This window comes from Nerophis lumbriciformis, linkage group LG04 (genome assembly GCF_033978685.3).
Source record: "Nerophis lumbriciformis linkage group LG04, RoL_Nlum_v2.1, whole genome shotgun sequence".
In the NCBI taxonomy this organism is placed as follows: domain Eukaryota; kingdom Metazoa; phylum Chordata; class Actinopteri; order Syngnathiformes; family Syngnathidae; genus Nerophis; species Nerophis lumbriciformis.
In genome coordinates, this window is record NC_084551.2 from 19,967,153 (window position 1) to 19,992,001 (window position 24,849).

General features: G+C 38.6%; 1 long non-coding RNA gene across 1 annotated transcript; it reads left to right on the top strand.

The window, feature by feature from the left end:
- Nucleotides 1-10,016: 10,016 nt before the first annotated feature.
- Nucleotides 10,017-21,907, top strand: LOC133592318 (uncharacterized). Its single transcript, XR_009814535.1, has 3 exons — nucleotides 10,017-10,067; nucleotides 10,155-10,240; nucleotides 21,094-21,907. It is a non-coding gene; the product is annotated as an uncharacterized lncRNA (long non-coding RNA).
- The last annotated feature ends 2,942 nt before the right edge of the window (nucleotides 21,908-24,849 follow it).

The window sequence follows — 24,849 nt, forward strand, 5'->3', positions numbered from 1 at the left end:
TGTGATTCATAAATAAAGGGTTTGTATGTTCTCTATATCCAACATTATGTTTTACTCTAATTGATCTTTTTTGTAACACAGATAGTGGAAAAAGCGCACATTTGTAGTTGTTTCCCCATATTGCTACACAGTAACTCAGACATGGTAACACGAGTGAGGTAGCACTAGGTAACACTTTCAGATGCCTCTTTTCGTCCCACACCTGCTTTCTCTCTTGTTTTGCTCTTCCTGCCTCCCCCTTTTTCCTTTTTTCTCCTCTTTGGGGGCAGCAAGATCAGAGCTGAGGGAGACAGAAGGATACAGGATGGGACGGATAAGAGGAATGTGTACAGAAGAAAAAAAAAGTTGGGATGGATGAGGTGGAATTGAAATTGCAGGTATAGCTACTTGGACATCTGCTTGTGTCCCCTCAGTGTCCTCTTCTTTACCTCCACACATGCTCTTTCTCTTTTTCTCTCTCCTCCTCTTTGGCTCTTCCTCTCTTTTCCCTGGAGTGCCACAAGCCTAGGGTTGGTGATGACTTTCCAGGGTGTGTGTAGCCTCGCAGTACTTGTTACCTTCTCTATCTATCTATCTATGTATCTATCTCATATAAAGTGGAATTCAATTCATTGCAATTTAGAGAAATTCCTTCGATTTTCATGTAACAACTCACAATTCGATTTCGATTCTCGGGGTGACGATTCGATTCAGAATAGATTCAACACCATTCAAACAGATTCTCGCTGGTATTATTTGGTATAAAAATTACAATAAAAACCTTTACAAAACACAAAATCTCTTTTTGGCTGCTGACGAAGGACACGTCGAGACGGCTGAAAGGGGAACTGCACTTTTTTTTTTTTTTTATGTTGCCTATCTTTCGCAATCATTATGAAAGACACAATGACGGATGGAAATTTTTTGTTTAACCTTTTTAACTTGTAAATAAAAGTCTGCTACAGTGGAACCAATGGGAACTCCTACATTTCACCCATAAAATCCAGTAAATAATCATTCAAAAAGCACCAACAATACTCGATTTACATTTTGTGACTTGAATATTAACCAAGTATTAGTGATATTGTTATTATAAGCGCTAACGCAGACAAACCATTTATAGCAGCGCCATGATCTCTTCCGTGTGTCACTATGTTTACATCATCAAGTGGTCTGCTGCTTTCTCGCTTCCTTCCTCCCTGTAAGAGTATTCTAGATCATAAATCATGCATCTCACCTGGACAGAAGATATCTGAGTAGGTATTCCGACAAGTTGGTACACTTTGACAGCCATTTAGGACCCGAAACAGGCAAGGACAACACGAAAAGACGCTTGTTTTTTTAAAAATTGATTTCAATAAATCGTTTAGAATCGTGATGAATAAGAATCGCAATTCAGATGTGATTTGATTTTTAGCACCCCTACTAAACAATAATTCTCAAATTAAGATTAAACACACATTCCATCCTTTTAAAATACTTTGATATTATAAAGCATTTTGGAAATGTAGATATTTTTTTTTACCATTTTCCAAAATTTGAAAGTCATCATTATAGCCTACATTGAATTAAATCGGATTTATAGAAGATGCTTTAACTCTTAATAGTTGATGAAAAACATTTGTTGTAAATACAATATAATGTGTACATGAGGTAAAACACCCCATCAATTATATGTAAAACTTGTCAAAGTAAAAGAAACTCAACATATAACATGTCCATGAGGTTTATAGTAATTTCTATTAAATGTGTAGAACAGTAATGTATGGAACGTACTATAAAGCATGATTCTGGAATAAACCAAAAATATGGAATTTAATTTTGTTCAATTAGAATTTCATTATTAATTTCTGTTTCTCTGTCTGTGTGTCTCTTGAGCATGGGTGTCAAACTGTGGCCCGCGGGCCAAATTTGGCCCGCCGTGTAATTTCACTTGGCCCGTGAGGTGATATCAAATTAACACTAGAGCTGGCCTGCCGATTATATACAGCGGCGGTTCCGCGGTATACCGCTAATTCTCATACTTGCCAAATCTCCCGGGAGACTTCCAAATTTCAGTGCCCCTCCCGAGAGTTGTAACATCCTCTTTTCGTCCAGTCCAACGAGTGCCGGCTCAGTTACAAAATACGTGCGGCTCTAGCACGCACACACACGTGAATGCAACGCATACTTGACCTTCAGCGATACATGTTACACTGAGGGTGCCAGTATAAAAACCTTTAACATTGTTAGAAATATACGCCACACTGTGAATCCACACCACACCGGAAGAGTTAGTGCTGCAAAGGGTTCTGGGTATTTGTTGTGTTGTGTTATGTTGTGTTACTGTGCGGATGTTCTCCCAAAATGTATTTGTCATTCTTGTTTGGTGTGCATTCACAGTGTGGCGTTATTTCTAACAATGTTACAGTTGCTTATACGGCCACTCTCAGTGTAAACTGTATAGCTGTTGATGAAGTATGCTTTGCATTTACGTGTGTGTGTGTACAGAAGCCGCTCATATCTTGTGACTGGGCGAGCACGTTGTTAGAAGGGATAAAAAGCGGACGTGACGTTAGCTCGTAGGGAACGTTAAAAGCAGTGCCTGTAAGGCACGCCCCCAAGACTGTGGAATACGAGATATAATGACTGATGAACACCTTTGTTCGATAATGAGGGATGCTTCAGCTCAAAGCCTGAGCCCCGACATTAATGTACTAGCATCCAAGAAAAGATGGCAGGTATCTGGCTTGGGCACATCAGATTAGATCAGTGTGTTGCAAACTGAGCCATTTAAAGTCCTGAATGGTTGGTTTATTCGTTATTTTATTTTCAAATTTATTAGCCTGTGGAAAAAGTTAATGTTGATATTTACCTCAGAAGGCTGCAAATAGAAAAGAGGCATTAAATTTTTATTTAAATTGTATTTGATATGCCATTGATATTTTGTAATTATTATTATTATTATTTGAAAGTGGATTTTGCATATCACTAAAAAATTATATAAGCCTTGCTTGTTCAATATTTAATTCAAAACTTGTTTGGGTCCCCATTAAAAAGGTTAATTTTTTCAACCTTGGCCCGCGGCTTTGTTCAGTTTTAAATGTTGGCCCACTCTGTATTTGAGTTTGACACCCCTGCTATTGAGCTTTAGTTAGCTTCGTGTTTAGACTGTGACGTAGTTATAGTTATTCTCAGTCGTGTTGGTGCATTTCTCTGATCAGAATTTAAATTCTCAATCTCCAAAACATTCACTCATAAGTGCACATCATGGAAACAGTTTCTCATTTCTTTCAAAAAAAATGTAGGACATGCATCAATTATCTGCATACAATTCTTTGCTGTTTCAACAGTTTGATGTCATGTCAGTCGAAATCAACAGCAGTATATTTATGAATGCTCAATAGTCAGTCCTTATAAAATTAATACTTGAGTCATTACATACAAACATGTTGAACCAGTTATGGTACCAGGAAAAAAATGTTTTACTGAAAAGGTCTCCTAAAATGTGTTATTGATGAAAAAGAAAACTTGACAAATACATTGACTACCTTGTTCATAAACCATAATGTGATTACTTTTCATCTTGATGACACTGGCTTTTTTAGGGAGGATCTATCCATTTTGAGCAAGTGACATGTTTTCGCAGCTTATCTACTAGATTTTGGAGATTGTACAAATTGTTTAGCAAAAATGCACTAAGTGTTGCTCAAATGTTATCAGTCATATGATGTGAGCAACTGAGAAAAAACTAAGTCAAAATCAACTGGTTACAGCCAAGTTGTGCACTACTGTAAATTGGGCCAAATAACACAATTAATCAAAACAATTAATCAACAACAAAATCCATATCCGTCTGTCAACATCACAAGCAACAACAATAACAACAAAACATTTAGTTTCTATTTCCAAATAACCACATTGAATAGATAAATGCTGTAAATATGTCACAACAATATGGTTGCGTGATGTTATGTCAAAGAAGAAATATTACAGTCAATTCTCTCTGCATCGCACTTTGTAGTCTGTGGCTTCACTCTACTGCGGATTTGCCTGTTTTTTTTTTTTAAGAATCTTCTACATATTTTGGCTTGAGTTGAGCATTTTCAAGCATAAAAATGTCTTAACAGACTAAAAATATCAATTAATTATTAATTGGCCACTAAATGAGACCGAACCAACCAGATCACAAGCTTCAGTATCGTGGCCACTGATTGGCTCAGCCTCAGGAAGCATTATTGTATCGGATTAAACGAGTGTAAAGGTGACTAAAGTGTGTTATTTCATGTCTAGAGGGCTCTCATTATGTCTAAAACAATGTATTTAGAATGTCGTAAACAGGTTTTTTATGCTCAAGCTATTAAAATATTCTACTTTGTGGAAAATAATTTCCCACGGTCAAGTCCAAAACCAATTAACAGTGAGGGATTACTGTATACTGAATAACTATTAAAGACTGTGATTGAAGTTATACTGCATGTCTCAAAATATGATTAAAGAAGTCAGATTGTAAGGAGCAAGGCTCATTATTTTGCCTAGATTTGTTCCAATTCAACCCTGAGCTCATCTAAAACAGCAAGTATCATATCGTTATTATTCAGGGTCACCAAAGTATTGCTGTTATAAACCAAACAACATCAAAGTATATGATCCAAATGGCAACCATGTGATGATATGTGGAGTCACATAGTACCCACAACAAAGCAACTTTAAGTCTTTGCACATTTTGGGGCAAAATCATCAGGACCTTTCAACAAAGGAAAAGCTCATTAAGACAATCTGTAGTGCGGAACAGAACATTGAAATTAATTCCAATGTTTGCCGTCAAGCAATGCATCAAAACATAAATTGCTTGTGTAGAAATGGGTTAACCACCAAAGAAAATCTGAAAGCAACGAGAAAGACACACACATCAGCACATACTAACGCACACACATACACACATGCACAAAAACATAACTAAACGGTGACTAAGGGAGAAACATGGACGTGTTTCATTTTAGAGAAAAGTATAACGCTATGTTAAAAAGTAGTTTAGAAGTCCAGTAAAAGTGGGAGAGTTGTGGCCAGAAAATAAACTACGGACAGTTGCAGAATCCTCTTGGGAAAGTCAACAAAAAAAATGCAGTTAAAGCATATTATGCTTGAAATTCCCTGTTCCTGTAAACTCGATTGCCAGAGAGGTTCTTGCTTTACTAAGCGGTAGAAACAAAAGGCTAAGTCACAATGTATTGTACCAAAATATGCATTTATGTTTAATGCAGTGATTTCCAACCGCTGTGCCGTGTCTTTATCTTTTAAATATATTTTTTAAATAATGTCTTGCTTGGAGCAAAATTTGTTTTGTTAAATTCCTGTGCACTTCACCTGCCTCGTCACTGCCAGTGTAGAGCGTCGACTGCCACACCTGCCTTCGTTTGGTGATTCAGACACACCTGTTGACTATCACCATCAGGAGTGCTTTATATGCCAGCTGGGCTGGTGCGTTGTTGTGTGCACAACTTAGTGGGTTTCTGTTTTTGAATGTGCACAAGTATTTTCTTTCGCCCCTGCTTTGCTACTGCTTTAGAAAATATAATAATGTTTTACCTGCAGATATGTTCCTGACAAATACCTTTTTAAATTTAAGTTTTTGCTAGTATTGTTGTAAATCAGATCATGTAATAAATGTGTGGTATTGAATGCTGCATACACATTTTTTTAACAAAATAAAGTGGCTAGAGCACAATAACTATACAAAAGCAAAAACTACTAGTAGTTCCCTTGTAAATCATTTGGGGTTTGCCCTCAAAGCTTTCCTTTATCCAATACATACTTTGTAAACAATGACAAACATGGCCAAAACAATGATTTTGTAATAAAAGCAACAAAAATATTGATCCAATCACTTTAGCATCGTTTATATGTTACAATACTAGGTATCAATGGTATGACATCTGGACCCATCACCCCTACTTTACATCTAAACTTTAGTGGTTGTCCTGCTAGGTGTGTGTGTGTGTGTGTGTGTGTGTGTGTGTGTGTGTGTGTGTGTGTGTGTGTGTGTGTGTGTGTGTGTGTGTTCTTGTATTTCTACCCTTCCTGAGACACCAACAAGGAAAAGTACTTTCCTTATGAGGACCGGTGAACAAGTTAGGACCGAAATCATGGTCCCAATGCGGAAAACCATTGCATCTAATAGAGAATGTCTCATTTGCACCCCTGGTGGTGAAATCTATTAACATTAGGGTGGTCCCAAAAAGGAGGGATTTTTAAAATTGACTGTGTGTCGGTTTTAAAACATATGAAATGACAAGTGTGTGTAAAAATGTCATATTTGTACATTGCTCTATTGTTGTTGTTGTTGTTGTTATTTTGTTGTGTTTGCTGTTGTTTTTTTTGTCTCTCAGTCTAATCCCCCTCTTGTCCCCACAATTTCCCCCTCTGTCTTCCTTTTTTTCTCTTTCTATCCCCTCCTGCTCCAGCCCGGCTGCACCAAATGATAATATAAATACATTTAATAAAGTAAAATACAAATAAGGCAACAAGAGAAGTACCCTACACTTCTCTTTTGTAAAGTAAATCTGAACAGCCGATATGGGCATTTACATCAACTATATGATTTGCCTGAGAAGCTGGACAGGACAAAAAAAAATAAATAAATAAATTAAAAAAAAAAATTAAAAAAATGTTTTTTTTTTAAGTGCTCCCCCTCTGGCCAACATATGTAATAACAAGTGTGTGTGAGAAATTGAAATGTGCCCCCTTTGGCCAAAATCTATTAAAAATAAATAAATAAATATGTATATAGAGACATACTGTAATAACTTCAAAATAATGAAGATTAAAAACCAATTACAAACCGAAAATTCAAAAAACCTTTTTTAAATTTGCATAGTATGTACGTATTATTAATTTTGTAAATACAAGTCTTTATATATCTCGAAAAGGTGGTCCTAAAGAGGTAGGCATTTTCCGGAGGTCTCAAGAAGGTAACAAATACAAGAGTGTGTGTGTGTGTGTGTGTGTGTGTGTGTGTGTGTGTGTGTGTGTGTGTGTGTGTGTGTGTGTGTGTGTATTGCATGCTTAGCCATTCCTTTTTGTCTAGTCCTGTACCTGTAAAAAAAAAAAAAAAGTTTATTTTACGCCACGGTGGTGAGGTTTAGTATTTTAGAAGCGGCCTCGCACTGTAGATAGACGACGCATTCTTTGCAGCTCGCTATCAAATTTCCAGCCCATGATCTGGCAAGACACGCAACCTCATGGAATTCATGCAAATCCTGCCTGTGCATAACTAGGAATATGGAAATTGTAGTTGTGTCTCCCTGAGCGTGCATCGCTTTTGAAGGAATCTTTCCCGTGAGTGCGATGATTAGCCATGTAAACACTGGGACACAGCTGTGGTAAAGATCAGATGTTCATCAGCTGATTCCTGATCACTAAAAAAAGGCCCCGAATCGAGACATCTCTAATTGAAATATATAAATACAACAATTAATGTATAACATAGGGGTATCCCCATCCAATATTCATATCTGTCTGATATCAGCAAAAAAATAAACATCTATCAGTTGATATCGGCTTGCACCAAAAATCTCCAACATAAGTTCCAATACAAGCAGTCCTGCAGCGTGTTTACTTGTGCAAAGATGGACAGCCAATTTAAATGTCCTCCAACATGCACACAAGATTGGTAATTTCTTGTATTTAATTTAGTGAAGTCATTTACAAAAGGTAAACATGGTAGGCTATAGGCTCCTAGGCGCTAGCAGCTACACAATAGTTAAGCTCAAAATAACACACGATCTAGACATCCTTAATAAGAGGTATCCTTAATTGAACAATATTGCAGTCTAAAACAATGTAAATGACAACTCAATATAAACAAATACCAAATGATTATAGTTGCATATTACTTACACATATGTTTCCCAATGCAGAGGCATATTAGAAAGTATCCAGTAACAAATATGTCTGCATCATTTAACGTACTGTGTCATGAGCTTTATTTAATGAATAATTTTAACCCCAAGGTGTCGCGACATTTTTAATTTACGCTATTGCAAAAATATAAATCTGTCATGAGGTTCCTTTTTTTTTCATACCTTCTATTGTTCTGAGTATTTTTTCTTGATCAAACCTTTTCTAACATTACTGTTAATAATTCTCCATGTTTACGTACGTTTTCCGGAGACTTTTATTTTGAAGCATTTATTCCGCTTCCTTTCTGACTTGGGTTAATGTGTGTTAACTTGTTTTCTCTTCGTTCAATCTGTGCTCTGGTCTTTGACTATGTGAGTATTCTGACGAGTGTATAAGACTCATTTATACTACTAATAGACATTGCTGTGTTTGTGTACTGTTTAGTTGTGTTTTAAGAACATTATTGGTGCTGTGTTGTTAAGAAGCTACTAGCTAACATCTCACTGTTAATGATTGCATTGCTGCTGCTAATGTGGCTAGTTCACACATGCTAATTGTGAAACTGCAACATATTGACAGCTTGTTTGTGCATGCATGTTTTCTGACCTTTATATTATTTCTCTTGTACATATATACTTTAAATATATCTATATGCATAAGATACATACAGTATCTTTGTTAAATTAGATAAGAGAAATATTAATAAGTATTTTAATGTTGTATTACAGATACTAACCTAAATGAAAGTGTCACTGTGTATATTTCAATATGCACCATTAAAGTTGACAATTCCAACTGATGACCATGTGTTGTCTGATCGGAACCCCAACATGGTCAGTATCCTCATCAGAGTTTAATACTCAACAATTATGCACTACATATAAAAGTATGTATTATACCTGATGCTGATTTTACATCAGATTAATATCGGTATTGGCCAATACTCAATACTCCAATATCCTATCAGAAGTGAAGACGTTGTATCGTATCACTAATATATGAATTCATAGACTTACCAGATCATCATCTAAGAACAATATTATTGAACCAATGTTGCATCGTGTTTACAGAAATTACTTAGGTGCATCTCACAACCGTAGGAGGAACCAAATAAAAAAAAACAATGTTTGTATACCAGTGATTCTTAAAAGTTGTACCACTAGTGGTACGCACGCTCTATCAAGTGGTATGTCAAAGAATCACTTAATTAAATTGTAGGTCACCCACACAGCAAAATTATTATATAATCATGCTGCTGAGATAGGCTCCAGCACGCCCCGCGACCCCGAAAGGGTCAAGCGGTAGAAAATGAATGGATGGATGGATGTTCCCGGGTTGTGAAATGTTCAACAGAGCTGATTGTTATTTTGTATTCATGTTCCCGGCTGGGCACACCCTGTAGAGCAGGCCTGGGCAATTATTTTCACTCGGGGGGCCAGATTTGGAGAAAAAAATGTGTCTGGGGGCCGGAATATCTATTTTTAGGAACACTAATAAAAAACCTCACAATAATGTCTGATTGAATGCTAAAAACGTTATGACAGATCGCCTTAAAAAACGGAATGGAATTTTTAATTTTTTTACTGAATGAGACACCCAGAATGTACATGAAAATAAAAAATGCGAGATAACAATATTAACTATGAGTGATAAAACACTGAATATTGACAACATATGAACGTCACACCCCCTCTCGATAAACATATTTTACAACCCACCTACAATCTGATACATCACAAAGCTTTAGAACTTTGTTGTAAAAATCTCCTTCCGCATCTGTCCCTGACACCCGCATTTCAGGCTAGCCGCTCTAGAAACACTCTGTGGAAACGCTCCCCACTCACACTGCTTGTTGCCTCGTCTGAGCGGCTGTGACTTAGATTACCATAGTAACTAGTATATCATGCAAAAGCACAGATTCCAACCATTAAAATACTTTTGTACAGTTCAAGACTTACGGTCATTTGAAAACATCACTGCACATCATAATGGCAGCTACAGTTTCCATCTTAAAGACCTAAAAAAATTATTTAGGAATATCCGGCGGGCGAGATTGAAAAGCATGCGGCCCCCGGGCCTTAATTTGCCCACTCTGCCATAGAGTTAAAGGAAGAAGATAAATAGTCACACGCCTGTTTGACATGCCAGTTTCGCCACACTAGTCAACATGCACAAGCAGGCTCTGGTCAGGACAGCAGATGGCTAAAGTAAGTATAATGTGTATCAATAAAGGTTAAAATAGAAGTACCATAAGCCTAATACTTATGTGAGCTTGTTTTTGTTTCGTCACTGAGGGCAGTTGGTCTAAGGAAGTACAGGATGTCGTCATTCAACAAGGATCATCAAACAACCAGTTTGCTCCCTCGGTGGGTGAAGAGAGGTATGTGGCTTAAACATATTACTGGCGTGTCATATAGTCCGGGTTAAAAAGTTACATGAGTGTGCGTGACACTGAAGTCATTCAAAGTTCTTCCAATGTTGTGATTTTAAAGAAAAGTGATTAATATATTGAATTCAAGTGGAGGTTAATTTTGAATATGTGTTTAAAACGTCAACATTTGATTATCGATAAATTGGCCCTAGTGTGTGAATGTGAGTGTGAATGTTGTCTCTCAAGCTGTGTTGGCCCTGTGATGAGGTGCCGACTTGTCGAGGGTGTAACCCGCCTACCGCCCGAATGCAGCTGAGATAGGCTCCAGCACCCCCCCACGACCTCGAAAGGGACAAGCGGTAGAAAATGGATGGATGGATTTGTGAAGTGTTGGATGACTGTGATATTATGTCAAGAGATTATAGTAATGGTTTTGGAATGTGTTTTTGTTTTAGTTTCACGGAACAAAAAAGTACAAAAGACAATGTGAGAAATAAAAGTTGTACCAGTCGAACTCAACACTGCTACATAAATATTGTAATGACGTGACTCGAGCCAATGTCAAGGGTTTATCAGCTTTCAATGGAAGCGGTTACAATCCGACTACTATAGGCCGTAAGTCGACACCCAAACAAACAATCAGGACACAAACCGAACTGTCTTACTTAGTCATTTCTATCACTCAGCACGGGTGGGAACTGAATGTTTATCCAGATTCTCTACTTACTTCCGCCCTTTCCCACCTCGGAAGGGACCGCAGAAGTTGGGACCGCCCCGCCCCCCTGGCTGACCGGTGCAATGGATGCCGCGTAGGTACAGTTAATAATGTGAGAATCACTAATGAGCAGGAGTTTTTTGAACACAAATTTCTGGCCGGGACATATGGTACAGTACAATCAGCAAGCTAGGATGGAGCTAGACCGTTTGGTATTTTATACGTAAGTACAAACCCCGTTTCCATATGAGTTGGGAAATTGTGTAAGTTGTAAATATAAACGGAATACAATGATTTGCAAATCCTTTTCAACCCATATTCAATTGAATGAACTACAAAGACAATATATTTGATGTTCAAACTCATAAACTTTATTTTTTTTTGCAAATAATAATTAACAGAGAGTGGGTGCTTTGCAAGTTTGATAAGGCTACTAAATATGTTTTAGAAGAAATAAACGAAAGGGATAAGCGGTAGAAAATGAATGGATGGATGGATGGATAAAGAAAGCTGTAAAACAATTAAAAGCATACAGATAGAAAGGTAGTACTTAGCCAGCAGCGAGTGGCAGCAAACTTTTCCGGATGTGACATCAACACCCAGCCAATCAACACGCAGAACACATGTACACAAAGGCAAACATTGGCAGAGAAAGCTCCACGTATTGTAATACATCTTGGAATAAACTACATGTGAAACATAACATTACATAGGAGCCCGTCCGTTACAATAGAAATAAAATTAAAAAGTACTAAAAACATGTTTTCCTATATACAACACAGTGTTGCTGTTCAAACTGTGTGTAATGTTAAAGTGGCCAAAAATATTAAATATACTTGTTGAAATAAAACCTCTGCCTTGTTTTCAATGAACGCTTAGGCCTACTATGCTACTGTATTTTAAAGTTGGTCTTTATGACAGTACTTGGTGGGCCAAGTGTTGTCTGAAGTGGTACTTGGTTGAAAAAGTTTGAGAACCACTGCTCTATACTGACACTTTAGCAGGCCCTTTTGTTGTGTTATGAAGCGATGACACACAGACAGTGCACTGAGTGACCACAAAAAGCGCTGATGTCGATTGCATCCTAATGGCTTCTAGTTCAGTTGGTCTGAGAGTCTGATCTCTCTAACAGGCCGTCTGTCTGAGCAGCAAAAAGGGGGGGTGGGGGGGGGTGTATCGTTTCCTCCCACACATAGACCAGATCAGATTCCCCTACGCCTACACGCGCACACAAACGCACACAGATGACCGTGTGCGCGCCGACGAACGTGCGTGCATAAATAAATGGACACATGCACATACGTGTAGACTTTACTGGATCTGTGATACAGTTTAGCGGTCTAATGATCTCTGATTTTTTTACTGTGATGAAAACAGATCAGCTGAGGGGCAGACGGTTGTTGCGTATTTCAGTGGGCGTTTTTGGACTAAGGTGAACCGGAGGTGGACGATTGGCAGGCTTAATAACAATAAAATGGTCTCTAAAGAAGATGCCCTCATGGAAATCTGGCTGCTGAGGAAGTAAAAGAGATGCTGCTAAGTTCATTTCAACAATGAAACAATATTAAAAACATGATTAATATGGAAAACTGTAACACACTCAGATGATTACGCATTCAACTTCCCTCTGGTAAGAAGAAAAATAACACCAAATCCTAAATGCATGATTGCGGCCTGCACGTCACGTTTTTTCTTTCCTTCCTCATCCAACTGTCTTCTGAAGCTAACAGAACTTGTCTATGGAAAACCCGATTGATTTACTAAAACCAGACAGGCAATAAAGAATTATGTTTATTGCCAGAATACGTTTTTCCCATTTATATCATCAAAGTATATTTGATAACAACTAAGTATTTAGTCCTACTGCTTTGATGTGGGTCCACGCGGATCTCAGGTAGTGTCACTGTACCGTAATACATGTGCAAACCTTAAAGGGCCCTTCTAATGCTAACAACATTCACATTTGTTTCATATTGTGTAGTATGAGTTTTGGTAGCATCTTCATCCTAAATAACTATATTTCCGCGCAAAATTTTTAAGGGAATTAGCAAATATGGCTGTGGCAGGCTGTAGCAATACAACCAAAGAAGGGGTCAGCCTGCATCCATTTCCAAATGATCGGAATATGAGGACAATATAGACCTCTCCATTCAAATGGACTCTCACAAAGTGGGACAGACAAAGCGAGTGTAACTTGGAGCTATAATTTTACCAAAAGCAGACTTAAAAACGAGAGTAAAACAAAATAACCTGCCACTATTCAATATTGCGTCCTCTTCTAGTGATGTTTTCCTCAGGATACTTGAGGAAATGCTGAAAGAGCATGATGAAATACAAGTTATGGTGTCTACGGAAGAGCAGGGATTCTTTTATATTTTTGCCCATACTGTTAACCGCATCAGTTTCGAAGTAATCATGGACCATGGTGACAAAAATATGTATTAAAGTCAGCAAAATAATAGTTTATATCCCTTTATCCACACCGGCTATGTATGGAAATGGGCTCCAGTTCTACCTACTCAGTGGCCTAGTGGTTAGAGTGTCCGCCCTGAGATCGGTAGGTTGTGAGTTCAAATCCCGGCCGAGTCATACCAAAGACTATAAAAATGGGACCCATTACCTCCCTGCTTGACACTCAGCATCAAGGGTTGGAATTGGGGGTTAAATCACCAAAAATGATTCCTGGGCGCGGAACCGCTGCAGCCCACTGCTCCCCTCACCTCCCAGGGGGTGAACAAGGGGATGGGTTAAATGCAGAGGACAAATTTCACCACACGTAGTGTGTGTGATAATATCACCTTTGCATCATTAATAGCTCGTAGAAGGATTTTATTGGAGTGGAAATCACAGTTTGCCCCCAAGGCCTCCTTATGGCTTAAGGACCTCATGTTGTTCTTAGATTTAGAGAAAATTAAATATAATCTGAGTGGTACACCAAAACAATTTGACTTGACCTGGAGCTGCATCATTAGTTACATAGCTAAATTAAAGACACTATAGGATAAATGTGACACTGTTGACAATGAACCTTTTCACTTACCTCAACTCTATTTTTGTTGTTGTTGTTTTTATTCAGTGACACTTCTTTGTATGTTTGTGATTTTTATTGTTGTTGTTACTTTTTTTCCCTTTTACTATGTTAGTGTGATTGTCTATCTGCTTGTGGTGAAGAGGAAGGCAGTACATTGCTACCCACTGTGACTGAAATGTAGGACTGGGAGTTGGACGGGGTGTTATTATTTTACTTTTGTAATTTTTTTGTAATTTTCTTTTGTATTTTTTGGGGTGGGGGGCAACAAAAAAAAAGTGTTTGTTTTCTCAGTACCTGTTTTATGATTTCCCTATCAAATGAATAAAACAAGTAGCTTATTGAATACTAATATTTTTGGAGCGGCATAGCTCGGTTGGTAGAGCGGCCGTGCCAGCAACTTGAGAGTTCCAGGTTCGATCCCCGCTTCCGTCATCCTAGTAACTGCCGTGTGTCCTTGGGCAAGACACTTTACCCACCTGCTCCCAGTGCCACCCACACTGGTTTAATTGTAACTTATATATTGGGTTTCACTATGTAAAGCGCTTTGAGTCACAAGAGAAAGGCACTATATAAATATAATTCACTTCACACTTCACTTTAATAAAACATTTATTATTCGTTGTTCATCCTTCTTTTTGAAGCTGTTTTTTGTTGCGGTGCTCCAAAATAGAATACGCAAATTGCCAAAAGCAAAATAATGTGTTCTTTGGTACTTACTGAACTTAAAGTTCCTTGCAATATTGCACTGATTATAGGTTTTCCCTGAGAATCTCATTCAAAAGTGCAGTCCAGTGCATGGTACTCATTGAGTATGATATATTAATTAATGATGGATTGGCAGCTGGGATGTTCGTGGAGCATAACCTTGTTGACTTTAGAGCATACGTTTCCTCCGGTGTACTCTCCTGCTCTGTAGGCTTGATGGCCAACTTCCTGCCTCCACTCAAACTGTCTCAATAAACCAAAAAGAACAAAGATATAAAACGTGCAGGAAGGAGCGAAATGCACCTTTAGGAGCATTCGTCTTTCCAAGCCAACTGGGATCAGTGCTATGCAAACACGCAGACATACACACACACACACACACACACACACACGCACACACACTGAGACACACACGCTCACTCTCGGCGGGAGGCTAACTGCTCCGAGTGGGAGCTGTGTTGCTGAGGGCCGGATGAAAGGAAACACTAAAACTACAATGAGGCAAAGACAGGTGGCCACTTTTGGCTGCTCCATACACACACACACACGCACACACACACACACACACGCACACACACGCACACCAACAGAAAACTCCTTCCTCTGCAATCCCCCTGATGTGCACACCTGTGAAAGTGTCGAATGCTGACTCCACCTCCATCAGTACATCCTTCTATCTCTCCTCTTTTTCTACATCTTGTGAACATTCCTGTTTGCTCCCAGCTTATATCACCTTTAATTGCTTGTTAAAAAGACATTTCCTCCTGATGACCATCAGGAGGGAGCAGTGTTATGTGTGTGTCTGTGCGTGTGTGTGTGTGTGTCTGTGTGTGTGTGTGTGTCTGTGTGTGTGTGCCTCTAGCCACTTACTCACTTCCATACATTCCAGTGTCTCTCACTCATATGATCATCAATCATCATTGCACACTTTGCAAGATGTCTTGTTTCTTTTTTCTACCAGCTAGTTAAGAATCTTTTCACGCAGCAGAGCCTGTGGTTGAAGGCGATCCTGCCAACAAAGCTGTTGTTCTCAATTTATCCAGAGTGCCTTGCTTCCCGATGGTCTCATTCATTGTTATTCTGCTCAGTTTTCCACATTCATCAGTATGGTATCCTCTGATTGTCTAGACTCGGAATTAATGTCTGTCTGGAAAAGATATTCCAGGCTGAGCTGAAGCCTGTTCCAATCCAGTAATTACTATACTTTTTTACGATATGGATACCCGTTGAGAAATTCCCTTTTACTCTTGAATTTAAACTCTAAAAAATTCAAATATTTTTGATGATCTTAGAATAAAATATAAAATAATAGAATCTCTTCATTGCCATTGTTTTCAAAGGCAACAGCGAAATTGGGTGCTATCCATCAACAGGGGCACAGCAGCAAATTCTGACAACACCAAAAAAATGTAAATGTCAAGGTTTGTTTATTTATATAGCACAATTTAAAAACAGCCACTGCTGCCCCAAAGTGCTGTACAGATTAAAACAGAAAGGTAAAAGGCAACAAAATAGAAAAAGAATAAAAATGACATTAAGTCCAGAACATTCTATGTCCAAAACACAGCAAAACAACCCAATCATCCATCCATCCATTTTTTTACCGCTTGTCCCTTTTGGGGTTGCTGGGGGTGCTGGAGCCTATCTCAGCTGCATTCGGGCGGAAGGCGGGGTACACCCTGGACAAGTCACCACCTCATCGCAGGGCCAACACAGATAGACAGACAACATTCACACTCACATTCACACACTATGGCCAATTTAGTGTTGACAATTAACCTATCCCCAGGTGCATGTGCCTCACAATACGAAGGTCCTGGGTTCGATCTTGGGCTCGGTGTCTTTCTGTGTGGAGTTTGCATGTTCTCCCCGTGACTGCGTGGGTTCCCTCCGGGTACTCCGGCTTCCTCCCACCTCCAAAGACAACGTAATCAATAAAAAACAAATTAGCTCTATATATACTTAAAAAATAAGCACTGTAAATAAAATAAAATTAAGAACATCCATAAGAATAGTAAAAAAGTATGGATAAAAACATAAAAATGTCCATAAATACGTCCAGCTCAGCTTGTTTTAAATGCCTGCGCAAATAAATGTGTTTTTAAAGAAATTTTAATTGTCTCGGGAGGTAGCAGCTCTAAGATTCAGAGTTCCAGAGTTTAAGGCCTGCTACCGCAAAAACTATGTCTCCTCTGGTCTTCATTTTCGACCTTGGGCACTCTAAAAAGTACTGGTGAGATCATCTTAGAGTTCTGACTGGGGTGTACCAAATACGTAAGTCAGATAAATATGGTGGAGCCAGCCCACGGAGTGATTTAAAGACAAATTATAAAATGTTAAAAGAATCCAAAAAACAACAGGCAGCCTTTGGAGAGAAACCAGTGCAGGAGTGATGTGCTCATGTTTTCTTGTTCCTGTGAGCAGGCATGTAGCTGCGTATTGGATTAGTTGTAAACGGCGAGTGGAGGACTGATTAAAGCCAAAGTATAGAGTGACAGGCGAAACAGGCCTGGGGCACCGTCCTTAGGAGAGGGCGCCAAATTGCAGAAAAAAAGAAATACCAAAATAAAAAAATACGGAAATGAAAATCTTTGTATATTGTACACTTAATTTTCGTTTTATTCACGTTTTCTTTAAAAAAAAAAAAATATGACTTTGACGTGACGTCTTTGCTACCTGCCGCCTACGCTGTGAACCTGCTGAAACTGCTGCATTTTATCTGATTGATAATATTTTACGATGAAAAGAGGGACATTAACGTTATCCGCTCTGGCATATAAAGTGAAGGAAGAAGGAGGAGGAAATATGGTCTTAAAGCAGAGGTATTTATGTACATTTAGCTAATTAATTTTTTGCATTAGCATTAGGGTTTTTCTTATACGGGCTAACAGCAACAGGCTGTTGTTGCTGTTATTCTTATTCAGGGACAGCAAGAGTTGTTCGCATACGATAATTAATTAAGGTCAATCGGGTGAACTTCTTAAGTAAACAGAAAGCAAATACTGGTAAGCAACATCTGTAAAGCAGAAACTCCAGAAATGCATGATTTGTGAAAAAGTTGCTAATGCAAATTTAAACTGTATTTCTGTAGTTCTTGGCTCATTTGGCTGCAATATAAGCTATTATTTAAACAAAAAAATGGATACTATTTGCGATGTTCTAAATGCAATCAAAATATATTTGCAGCAACAACAGGCACACAAGGAGATGCTGCTACAGAGGAGGAGGTGATACTGTGTTTACCTAAGCCTTGCCGTGAAGAAACATGTACGTTGTTCAGTTTTGGAATATGATTGCAGGGCAATTTATTCTCATTATCTATGTTTTACTCATGAATAAATACGATTTGAATGTAGAAAAAGTACTTCACAGTTACAATGCATGAAGAGATGACATTTGTGCCATTTTGTGTTGTACACTACAGAAGCCATTTAAACAGCAAGCAGCACATTTGCTGGTGAGGGACAAACTTAACATTTAGATCCAGGTGAGCGTTTGTTATTTGTAACAAGACTGTAGTAACAACATTTTTTCAATTAAAAAGTATACAACATATATGTTCGATGATAATACATTGTATTCAATATCAGATTATTTTTTGTCACAATCATTTTTAAATACTCTCAAGTCATCCTGGTCTATTCATCTGAAATAGTTGTCTTACTTCGGCTGCATTAAAATGAGTGCTTAAATGTATTTTATTACCAATAACGTCATGCTGCAAGAGAAAATAACGGATAATAATCATGGGTATTAGCTTGCATGCTCAAATAGTGCTGTTATATGGCCTTTTTAGCAATAGATAAGTATAGTTAGTCTAACTATTATTGGAATAGGAATATATTTTGATATATATAATTACAGTATATAAATATATATTTACTCATTATATTAACAGGGCATAGTGGACACTCAAAACAGAGTCATAATTAAAAAATGTTGGTCTTTTAATTTAACTGAAATCATCATTATTAATACATCTATAGATTACTTAACTAGTCTGATTTCACCCATCTGTTGGTGCAGGATCTTTTCACGTTATTCCACGCCAATTCAGCTTACTTTCAGTCCTGCTGCTTGTTGAGTTTATTTTTGTGACTTCTCTATTCTGTAATGTTGTATTTTTGAGTGCTCAACCCTCCCGTTTTCCACTTGTGGTCTGCTTTTGTTTGTTACTTGTTTTATTTGCACTTTTTGTGCCACTGACTGTCTCCCGCCAGTGGTATTGTCTTTTGTTCCCCCCCTCCTAGTCTAGCATAGTTTGCAGGCTTGTATTATCCTGGCCCATCCGACCTGGATCATCATCTTTTGTTATCATTCGCTCTTTGGTGACATTAAATGGACCTTTTTTGTATGTTGGCCCCGCTGGTATTTCTTGGATTCTCCTCTGGAGTAAAAGCGTAACACCCCACAGTTTGGAGGGCCCTTTTTCGGACAAAAATGTTACGTCGGGGTCTCATGGTTATGCACTGGTTGTTTCCCCAAGATGCAGATGGAAGTTCAGAAGCAGCGTGCAGGTAGGAAAGATGGTTTATTACCATAACAAGGCAAGAATACCAAAATAGGAATGCGCCGACGGCACGGGAAGCGATAGAAAAGCTAATCACAGGAACAAGACGCTAGGATTACCATCGTAAAACAGCCAGGCCGAGTGTGGCGAGAGGCAGGAATAAATAGCTCTCTGATTAGTGACCAGGAGCAGGTGAGCGTTCCAACCACTAATCAGAGGCAGGTGACAATAATCAGCACCCATGGCAACAAAGGAAGCCCAAAAAGGGTGCTGAAACAGAACTAAACAACGGATCATCACAAAAAAGACTCAAAGGCCCTCTGACCCACCCTTTACCCAACGTACAACAATAGAATATACAACAATTCTTCTCAACAAAAGAGGAGAAATGTATCCTTAGAGAAAAATGCACGTACAACACTTAAGACCTTTAGCATATCAGTAAGTGGGATTGAAATACAAAGTCAAATAATATACTAATATGATGCAGTTTAAGAGGTTGTTCAAGATACAAGTGTTCACAAAGTACACAGAAAAAAACTAAAAACGTCATGAACTTGTTGATAACTTACTATTCATCTCATTAGTGAATCATAACTTGACTTAACTATTTATGAATATAACGGTTGTGGAAGGGAACGTGTTAATAATTGCTATGAAGTAGAAACGGGGTTAGATTAAAAAAGCGTTGCTTCTTCCTACTCCTTTTCGTACATGGAAAGAAAAAAAAAGGAAAACATGTCAATTATGTGATGAATCATATTGAAACTATACATGTTCAAAATAAACTTCTACAAAACCAAACCGAATGTTGCTGCCTCAGGCACGCACACGTGTATGGGGCGTATCGGAAATGACGCTGCGGCGCATTTGCTTACATGTTACGTACATTGTTTACGTAAGTGAGTTAAAAAATAAAACTAACGTAAATCCATGCTGATGTCCATGACACTTCTACTGAACAGCCATTAAAAGATTAGAACCCGCCAAATATATTACACTACATATATCCATTCATTCATTATTTTACTTACACTAATTTTTAGCGTGGAGACTTTTATTATATTTTGTAGTAGTAGTAGCGACTTCCTTGTTCATTTATGGAATCCGGTCAACTTCCTTTGTTTTCACTTTATAGAACTGCGAATGCAAGTGACGTCAAGGCCGTATTAAGGCCACACTGGGGACACTGGACTTTGATAAAAATGACCTTTTACTTGCACTGTAAACAGTCAGCTGGAAAAAAACTGAGTTTGCAATAATCCGATTTGGGCCACTTTGGCCTGCTGTGTAAACGTAGTCTAAAATGTAGTAACGCAACAAAATCTATGACCAAAAATACATAAAAATGTATTGAATGGTCAAAAGTCAGGTTTATTTTTAATACTACTCCTAATTAGGGCTGGGTATGATGGCCAATTTCCCAAATCAATTTGATTTTGTTTCATAAAATTTTAAATCGATTAATCATGATCGATTCAAATTGATATGATGTGCACTCTGTCGATTGCAAAGTACAAATGTGCTTAGTTGTTTCTCTTCACAACTTTAGAGAGTCTCAAAAGTGCAATTTTCAAATAAGAAAATAATTGCAAGTGATGGTGTACTAGTGTTGCAATTACTACAAATTGCATTAAGATATTGTTTCTTTCAGTGCAAACTGATAACAATAAACATGTAAGCTGTTCTTCTGAAATGTTTATCTTATTAGCACTTATTAGTCACACAGGATATAACACAGCAATGTTATTATACAGGCCGGAAGTGTGCTCTTGGTTTTTCTGGCGCACTTAAAACAGTGTTGCATACATTTTTTTGGAGTGGAAAAATTGTGTATATTTCCATGATCTTTCCAAATAAATTGTAGTAAGAAAGCAATGGGAATATTTTTTGTTTTCCAGGAAGCTAAAGACATCCTTCCACGGTCATTGCTCCTCTACTGTTTCTGTGAACAAGGCCCAGTTGGACACCAGATTCTCCAATATTCATGCAAGTTTATCTAATTCTTCTTTGCTATTAGCACGCATTCATTTGACAAGGGCGTGTTGCTATGCAGCTCTGAGCTGTAGTAAGGGGCTGGAGCCGACCCCTGATCAATCCTAACAGCCTAGGTATGATTGGGAAGGAGGCTGTGGAATCCAAAGGTTTCTGCCAAGAGGAGAAGAATGCAGATTATCCTGTGCACAACCTTGACAATTATGCAGTATTTTATTCACTATTGCTATTACTACAGTGCCCCACTTGGACCCAATATCTTAAAAGCCACTGAAATAAGCAGGTTTGGTCCTCTTTGAACAAAAAAAAAAGCAAAAATGAGAACAAATGTGATTATGAGCCCACTGGTGATGTCAGCAACTGCAGTACCATTACTAGTTTCTAATGTCGGGCTTGGACTGGATTCCACATGTTCGTAATTTCAAAAGAAAACCTGAGGGCATCAGCTCTTATCCTGAACCGTAGACACATAATACAGCTGCGTGAAAGTAACTAGATCTGCTAGAACAGTAATTTCCTAAGACTAACAGTATTAGTAGAAATAAGTCTATCCATTATGAATGAGAAAAATGAATTTGTAATTCACATGAAACTGTATAAAGTGCTCCAAAGATATTTATTTAATAAAGCAGCTTATTGATGTCTGGGACTGAAATCTGAAAAGCCTACTCAGTTGTGGGACGATGTGGCTCAGATGGTAGACTGGCTGGGCCAGCTACTTGAGATCCTGGTTCGATTTCGGCTTCCGCCATCCTTGTCACTGCCATTGTGTCCTTGGGCAAGACACTTCACTTACCTCGCTCCGGCATCAACAAAAGTCCATATTTTAGGAAACGTTTGTACACTTTGAACACAATATAAAGCACTATACAGGACTGTATATCAAATAAACATAACAAGGTGGTGATGGGTCAACGTTCTGTTTAAAACAAAGTTATAAAAAACAACAACCAGCTGAACTGTGCTCATTTGTAACGGCCCTGCTGACACACAAGCACACACAATGTCACAATCCCTGCAGTGCACTCAGTTTGAAATAACAAAACTCCTTAATTTTAACAGCCAGGTCGCTGTAATGATTAGGTAATAAAAAAAATCCACTTTACCTTGTGGGTTCATCTTTTTTGCGAGTATCGTAAGGGAGGTGGGCAAGGCGGTGGCAGCAACGCTTTGGATATTTCCTAATGTTTCAAACCACACATCGCTAGGGTTGCAATTGGGGGTTAAATCACCAAAATGATTCCCGAGCGCGGCCATCGCTGCTGCTCACTGCTCCCCTCACCTCCCAGGGGGTGGAACAAGGGGATGGATCAAATGCAGAGAGTAATTTCACCACACCTAGTGTGTGTGTGACTATCAGTGGTACTAACCGAAGCACTGTTCTCTGTGGACTGAATGAGCACCAGAGATCGATCAGCCCGCCCACAATGGATGTGCTGCCGGGCACAAGAATGGCTGCGCTGAGAGGCACACAATGGGTCGGTTTAACGTTTTTACCTTGAGACAAGGTTTGTACACCAAAACATATTTTTATTTAATCGAAAAGTCTGTACATTAAGGGGTTCGTAAATCGAGCTTCCACTGTATTCCCCTTCAAAACTATAAACTACATTTAAATAAACTACAGTTCTAGAATTTATTGTGTTGAACCTTAGAGCTTCTACTGAGAGATGGTTGAGATGGTAGAGGTTGTGTTGCACCTGAAGGTGCCTCAGGTGCATGCAAGCACAATATAATTTATGCACATCAAGAGTGTTTTACCCTATTCCATTAATTGATGTTACCATTTACAAAACACTTGATGGCCTCAAGCAGGTGTTTATACCTTTTTATATAAACGCCCACCAGGAAATATATTATGTGGCAAGCATTAAAGGAGGCAGGTACAAACTGCTGGAGACAGGAAGAAATGAGGGGATGGGGAGTAGGGAGAATTCAAAGAGAGGCCAAGCCTTCCATCGGTAGCAACTTGCCAGAGCATTGCTGTGCTTCGCCAGGTCCCTCTGCTCTCGGCTCTGTCCTCTCCAATAAGACCCTCAGTTTAATGCTGGAAAATTCTCTCTGAGCTGTCAATCACCTCGCTTTAATAAAAACAAAGTCTAACATTGCGGTCCCCTTTCGCTCTCCGGTCTCCCTGGAGAATTAAGAATGCGAGGTTTTGTCTGCGGAACTGTGAAAATCTCTCCTGCTTTTATTAGCACGGCCCCGGAGTTTGACCAAAACTTTGGAAAAATTTGGCCACTCTCTTGCTGTGCGTCTCCCATCTGGACTACATTAGCACCAACCACCTGGACCCAAACCAAACTAGGAATGAAACAAGGGGGTATTAGAGAAAATAAGTCCAGGTTCTGCTTGTATACGTACACACTGCTCACATATGATAGTCACTTACGTACTGTGCACATCTTTATGAACGCTCTCAAGACAGTTCAGGCGTGAGTCAATTTATGCTTCACACTGCACATATTTGAGAAGGGGAAGGCCTTATCCTGCATAATGCATTTCCCCCCCTGATTTGTTGATTACCTGATTGCCCTGTTGGGTGGTCTAACTTAGAATGAGGGCCTAATCTGCTGACTGATGAGCAAAGCGCTGAGTGGCACCTGGCAGGTAACGCAACATGTATCATTAATAAGGTCTTTATTCACCCCAAGTGTTCCTTTTAGAATTTTCTATGAATGCCAACTATCCTTCTGCCTGCATATTTTATAGTTAAAATAGTGGACTAACACCAAACATTGATCGTCACATGATTTGTCAGCCAATGAATTCCGGTTTTATTTTGATGGAATAAATTATATTGAGCTTACTAGTAAAGCCTCCTTGGGCTTTAGCGTTCAATTGTCGTCTAGAAAAGCATTATGAATACATCTGTGGGGCTCACTCTTACACTTAGATTGGGGATATGTTAAAATATCATAAGCAGAGGCACTGTTTGAAATAATGACTCACTAAATTGGCATAAGATCATTCCTAAAACAGTGCTTACAATCCAGTTGAACACGCAAAAAATACCTGCTTTTTCCAGTATTGTCATTACTGAATAGTGTACAAAATATTGTCCTTTGCGAGCCATGCCGATGTATGGCGTGAGCCCTGGGCAGTCAGTGTCGAAGAAGAATGCATGCTGTCCTAAGAAAATAGTAATTGTTTCCGACATATTTATTTATTTGTGTTTTTATTATCGGTTCGCCCTCGCTCATAAACAATTTCCTATGACACTGTGATGGTATGCATGGTCACTCTGTTTCACAAACACCTGGTTTGGCAGAGAATAAAACGCAGCAAAAGGGATCTGTGTTGCCAATTTAACAACTTGGTTGTTATATCTATATCAAAAGTGAAAGAGATGATCGTTTCTTGCATCATGCATTTATTCGGTAATCAAATACGGCTACAAAAAGCAAAGTATTTTGCCGCACAAGTGGAAATCCGCCACCACAAACCCAGGGAGTGTGCTTCCCTTTTATAAGTTGAAGGAAGACGCAGCTTAGAGGCACTGCTCCATGCCAATATTGTTCTTTTTAGAATTTAAAATTGTTGACTATCGTTGTTTATGAACATATTTATAAGCTCAGTATTGATTGTGTTGTTGTACTGGGAGGTTACAGGTCACTGCTCTTTGCAGCTGATACTGCAGTTTAAATGATGTGCAAAAAGAT